This window comes from Gobius niger (genome assembly GCF_951799975.1).
Source record: "Gobius niger genome assembly, chromosome: 8".
In the NCBI taxonomy this organism is placed as follows: Eukaryota; Metazoa; Chordata; class Actinopteri; order Gobiiformes; family Gobiidae; genus Gobius; species Gobius niger.
Window position 1 is genome coordinate 3,691,918 of NC_136859.1, and position 7,060 is coordinate 3,698,977.

The following is a 7,060-nucleotide window of genomic DNA, read 5'->3' on the forward strand; positions in this document are numbered from 1 at the left end:
AAAATGCTAAAAGGCTAATGTTAATAAAATACATAGTCCGAGGCGAAAAATGATAAACTTTACCTCCGAAGAAGGCAGCAGGTCAGTGAATCAACATGTCTCCGTATGATTATGAATTGTCATAAAGGATCATGCTACCATCTAGGACTAGGTTTGAGATAAAACATTTGGATTTGAGAGAAAACGCCAGTGTAGTGTTTTTACTTCCTGATAATGGGTCACACGGAACACGTGATCAGGAGGATGCGCACGCAGCCGGACGCGTCAATAGAAGCCGCCATATTGGTCAGGTCAACACTCACTCTTGCATTATTGCTTTTGTTTATAAGCGGTGTTTAGTTACTGAATACTTGCCCTTAAATGTATTTAAAGTATTCCGTTACTTTGTCTAATTAGAGTACTGTAGTCTGAATACTCTTGAATGCTTTCACATTGTCACATTTATGTGTAAATATGGCATATTATTACAAAAATGAAGACTGCGATTGTTGGAACTCTTGGCAAACGGAGCAGCAGATCACAGCGCGTTTTAAATCTTTATTTTAGGAGGAAAACAGGTCTACATAAAAAAGGTTCTTAATGTGCAATATGGAGCCAACATTTAATGAGTACTGTGATGTATTTCTTTGATTTGGAAACTAGAACCTTCATTGAAGATGCACTCTAAATACTCGCAAATGAAAGTAACTACCAGAATACACTCACTCAATGATTATTCTACATACATGTATTTACTCCAACACTGTGTATATTAATGTACCTTACTGAAAAAGTTTAACATACTATTGGTTTAGGTAAATACATCATCATTAAAACAAAGGCAGTGGACGTTTTACTGGGACCATTTACGCCAACTTGCTCCCAATTAGTCCAATTGTATCAAGTGATTACATACTACCTTTCTTGACACGCTAAAAGGTGCATTATGCAACTTTTTATGTGAAAAAAAAGGTAGATATTTGTGAGTACTTGAACTTGTAGTGACCCAGCGGCTGCGTGAGTGGTCAGCATGGTGCCTTTACTTTTAATCACGGTGTTTCTACGACGCTCCAGGATCAATTGTGTGGGTGGTTTTCACGGCTGACGGACCCATCAATCAGAAAACCTACAAAGCAATTGATCCTGGAGCGTTGTAGAGACACCGTGATCAAAAGTAAAGGCACCATGCTGACCACTCATACAGTCTACAACAGGGGTAGGCAACGTCAGGCCCGGGGGCCAAATCCGGCCCTCTAGCACAGAACCTCTGGCCCTCAAGATGATTTTGAGAAACCTTATTACACAAATCAGAGAGTACTTTGAACATTATTAGAGTTAAACGGGAAATACTGTCAATGCACCCAGTGAGGTCATGTATTATGTACAACACTGGCATTTGAAGGAAATGCACTGGACAATGAGGAAGAAATGACATAAGTCTACTTGAATTAAGAGATTAAAGTAGATTTGACTGGTCTTAGGTGAGATAAAACCTTTAGCAGTAGTTATTCTCTTAATTCAGAACATTTGGGGTAATTTCAAGTGAAAAACAGTTTCATTCTTGTTCCATTGGCGCTATAGCATTTGTATCTTGATTAGTTCAAACCGACTCAAATTCAACATAGAACTTTAATGCAAGCAATTTTAAGTCATTTATCTCAATTAATATGGTCACTTTCCAGTGTTGTGCTTTACTTTGGGCTAATGATCAGCGGCTTCGGCCCTCGGTCTATATATACAATAAAGAAAATCGGCCTCCGCCAACAAAACTTTCCTACCCCTGGTCTACAAGGTCAAATTGGTACAATTTTTAAATTTTTTATTTACGCATTAAAAAGTTGCATAATACTTGATAGATATGGCTACCCTTACACATAGGTGGTTATTTATATTTTCAGATAAAAACTGGCATGAACCCGAACTGATGCTGCAATGTTACCAGGCAGTCCAGTATTTATGTCCACTGCCAAAAAAAAAAGTTTTTTTTTTTAAAGATAGTTTATTGAAAAATATACAATTTAAATATTTAATACTTAAAAATCACAATAGAAATCTTGTTCACTCAGTGTCGGCCTTTTCCTCCTGCAAAAAAAGAGGCACAAATTCAGTCATGATAAATTCTACAATCAGTTTCAAAATCCTCACCTCTGGTTTGTCCCGGTCGGACGTGGAGGGGGTAAAAAGTTTCCTGTTGACCGTGGGCTCGGTCTGCAAAGAAAGAACTGTTTTTCTTTTAGACGTGTTAACCAAGTCATTTGTTTCACTTCAATACAAGTGCAAATATTTTTTTCCATTTACAAGATAAATTGAGTAAATCTTCAGCAAAGTATCTGTTCCTCATTATGGACTCAGACATACAGTACCTGGACCTGGACCTTGACCTTTGCCCCTGTACTGGTAGTGCCTCTTTTTCGGCCACTTTCCACAATATCCTTCAGAGTGAGTGCTGGAGTTGTGATAATCTATTGGAAGAGAAAATATGTTTTGTTTTATAAATTATGTAGAGGTTGAGTCATGTCAAAAAGACAATTTCTCAAAAAATCTAAACCGTAAAAGTCATTTGTGGAGTGAAGTATTGTATAAAAAAGGTGTTATAAAAAGATTTCAAATGTCATGGTCGAATGTCTTCACTAAAGCACATCCTGTCCATAGATGATAAAAGGACATTTTGGGTTAATTACTTTCACTGAGATCATGCATTGGGTTATAAAAGAGGAAAAAAAATTTCAAGGCTGAAACTAGTGAGCGCCGTGTCCAAATCGCAGACACACAGAGGGCACTAAATCTAAAAACGCTAAAAGATACCAGTGTGGCATAAAAAATAAAAAATAAAATGCTTGTATCAAAAATATAACAGTATCAAAAGAAATCTCTTTAGATCCAAGTTTAGATGCCGTTGTTCCAGGGACAGCATTAAAAAAGGAAGTGATTTGGTTGTTCAAGCTCAAATAAATGATATAAATTTAAGTAAAATCTTTTATAGAATAAATTATTTTTGTTCTGTGTTCTGGCTCTAGACAAAGACTTTAGCACAGGTATTGAAAAAAGTATAATTCCAGCAAAAGTGATCATTCAGGTATCTATAGTGTTGTTACATTACCGATATCGAAAGAAAAATGTAACAACGTACCCAAACTAAATCTACAATAAAGTTTACAAATCAGTTTTTTTTTTAAGCACAATCATAAATAGATCAGTTTGATTTACATGAATGAAGAAAACTGCCTGGATTATTGCATTTCTTGCCTGAGGAGGGCGCCACCAGTCATGAAACAGCTCAAGCTAAAGGCCAGCAGCTTGGCAGCTTTTCACCATAATATATTTAAGTGGTTTATTCATGATAAACACTCAACATGTGATAAATAGACCTTTTCAATCATTCATGTTGTGTTTAGTTCAGTGTTAATTTTGAAAACATTTAGTCTTAGTCTTTTGACAAAAATGTAATTCAATTTTAGTCAAGATTTAGACAAAAAAATATCTTCAATTTTAGTCTAGGTTTAGTCGACTAAATTTGTCTTAAATTTAGTCGACTTTGCATTTATAATATTTATTATAATTATATTTGATCAGGTCCTCATGGAGCTGCTCCTTTGGCAGAGACTTTACATATGAGGCTCTTTCAGACGGTCAGAGAAGTTTGGATATTTTAGTTTCTTATTTTAGTCGACTAAAATATCTGGACATTTTAATCACAGTTTTAGTCTCATGAAAACCTTTTCATTTAGTTTTAGTTGGCAAATGTAACACTTTGACTAAAAGACTAAATATTTAAGTCCTGTCCTCTTTACATTGGCTACCAGTTCCCTTTCGAATCAAGTTTAAAATTCTGCTGATTGTTTTTAAATGCCTAAATTCACTGGCACCTCAGTATTTGTCAGAACTGCTGCAGCTCGACTGTCCTTCCAGAGCTCTGAGGTCTGCAGACCAGCTCCTTTTGTCTGTTCCTAAATCCAAGCGTGAGTCCAGAGGTGACCGAGCCTTCTCAGTGGCCCCTAAACTTTGGAACCGCCTCCTCTACATCGGCTCAGCCTGTAGAGGAGTTTAAAACCAAATTAAAAACTCACTTTTTGCTTTGGCCTTCGGTTCCATGTAGACCAGACACAGTTTGTGCTTTTATATATGACCTGTGTTTAACTTTTATTGTGTTTATTGTACATATTGTTACTGTTCTTGTTACAGCGCTTTGTTTGACAATGGTTGTTTTTAAATAAAATTGACATTGACATTGAGATTAACACTGGTTCACTTCCAGGACCTCTGTTCTCAGAGTCTTACTGTTGCACTGTGGTCTATATCAGTGATCCCCAACCAGGGGAGCCTGAGCACTTAGCAGGGGGGGTACTTGGAATTATTTCAAATTAAAAACAAAGTGAAACGGAGTAGACTTTAAAAAAGGAACTATACGGAGTTTAAACATGTTACAAATAAGTACTTTCCTCCCCCCACATGTTCCAGCCATGTCCTAATGTGTAGAATGAGCTCAGACCTGTTCACCACAACTGCCTCTAAAATCCTGTACTGTCACTCAAAAAGGTGTCATTTCGAGTCTGCCGTCATGCACAAGCTTAATATAGAAGCTGCAGTTACACGTATGACCTGAGGTGGCAGTAGTGAGTATAAAATGGCTAACTTGCATCTAGTCCCTTTAAATATTAATTGAAGGAAGGTTTAGCATTAATTGAGTTTTTCAGTAATAAAGGTTTGATTTTAAGAGTAAAATAGCTTCATTCTGAACACAACACTATTAAATACAGAATAATCTTAGTTTAGTTGGTCACTTTGCAATATTTGCAAGATCCTTGAGATATGGGGTACTCAGAGTATAAATGAACGACTCAAGGGATACACGAGACATAACAGGCTGTGACCATCGCTGCTGCTACTTTTCAGAAAGCATTGTGGGATTTATGACAGTGTTAATTTCGTAGACTAAAATATTTAGTCTTAATTTTAGTCAAAGTGATATTTTTGACGACTAAAATTGGACTAAAACTAAATTAAAAGTTTCTCATGAGACTAAAACTATGACTAAAATGTCCAGATATTTAAGTCGACTAAAATAAGACTAAATAAAAATGAAAGGGAGAGACTAAAATCATCCAAACTTCTATTGACCGTCTGAAAAGAGCCAGATCATGTAAATCCTCTGTTAAAGGAGCAGCTCTGAGCTTTATCATGTGGAGCAGCTCCATGAAGCAGAGGAACAAGATTAAATATGATTATAATGAATATTATCAATGCAAAGTCGACTAAATTAGTCTTAAATTTAGTCGACATGCAATTTTAGTCGACTAAAACTAGACTAAAATGACATTACATTTTAGTCTAGACTAAAACTAAAATAAAATATGTTGTCAAAATTAACACTGATTTATGAAGTAAACTTTTTTTTCTTTCTGGACATTCTACTACAAAATGGCGTGAATATTAGTGTGGTAATAGTGTGAGGTCGTAAAGTCAAAGTTTTTTCCTTCACCTGCAGGTTTGCTGAACTGTTTCCGGTTCATTCCCGCGTTCCCCCGGTTCGCGTGCGGCTCCGGAAACTGCACCCCACAGTCCACCTTTGACGGAGACACTTCTGTCACGCCGTGGAGGGGCAGGGGCACCGCCAGCTGCTCCACTCCGCCCTCCGGACCCTTTTTCGGGGAAGACTCCTCCACGTTCCCCTCCTCCTCCTCCAGTATAACAGTCTTTTCTTTAACCGAACCTCCACTCTTCTCCAGCATCTCCTCGACCGTGAAGGATTGGCGTTTGGGGCTGTCGGCGGGTTCAGACGTTTCGATCTCCTTCACAGTGTCCGCCATTTTAGCTTTGTCGCAAATGGGCGAGTTTGGCGGATCCATAAGCTTTTGCAGTTTATAAACCACAGGCTCGCACGCTGCATTGTTGGCGTGTTTGGCGGTCGCCTTGTTCGCCGGCGTGCTGAAGCTGATGAAGTCCTCAGACTCGGAAATCATCGTCGAGTTGCGCCGGCTTCTCCGATTCACCGCTTCGTCACTGGGCGGCGCACTTTCCGCCTCCTCTGCCATCTCTAAAATAACTTCATGCCCCGCCGTCGTGTTTAGAACAAACCATTCCTTCGTGGGGATGAAACCAGGAAGAGACTCCACAGACCAAATCGATTCGTTGAGTTTCCTCCTGGATTTCCCGCTCGCCGTTTGAGCGTTTTCCGGTTCATCGAGAGACGGCTCGTACACGGAGTCCTGGCCCGCGCTGCAAACTTTTATAGAGATATTCAGGGAGTGCTCGCAGGGGTCGTAGCGCGATTTTGGGTCCACAGTTTCCTCATTCTCCTCTTTATCGCAGTCGACCGTCTGCGCATCCAAGAGATCCTGGTTCACAATCGTAGAACTTTGAAAACGTGCGACCTCATCCTCATACGAAGGAAGTTTCTCATTATCATCTGCCGCCATCGCATCTTCTTGCGGCGTTCCGTTTCCCCAACTCATGAGGATGTCGGGAACAGAAACCCTTCTTTCCTTTTTGGACATTTCTTTGCTTGGCGTGTCCCCCGTTTCCACGTTCTCTTGCCTCACCAAATGAACAGCGCGACTTTTCAAAGATGGCGTCGTCATCTGAACACTCTGCCTTTCTGCTGGATTCACCGTTTGTGATCCAGGCTTAACCCCGCCTCTGGAGCAAGCCACTCGGACCTCTAAGTCTTTGGCCTGACCGCAGTTCTCTTCACTGTGCGAGGTTTTGGGATTGCTGGACGTGGAGGAGGTCGGGGAGCTCGGCGCCGTTCCTCTCCCAGAGTCACCGCAGCTCCTAAGCGGGCTCCCCCCGTGGTAGTACCCGTCCCTCGCTTCAGTCTGGACGCCGAAGCTGACCGTCTCGCGGACCGGACCCGGGTGAGGCGGGCGCGGTCTCCTGGTCTGGTTCAGATAGGGGGCGCTGTTTGAAGGGGGTTGGGCGTGGGCCATGCGTCTGTAGTCGACGGGCTGGACGGGAGCGTGAGGAACGAAGTACGCGGGCGGCTCCATGTACGGGGCAGGGGGGAAGGGAGGCATCATCATTCCATAACCTGCAAAACAGAAAACCATTTAGTCTGGGAAGGGTTTTTTAATGTTCTCATTAA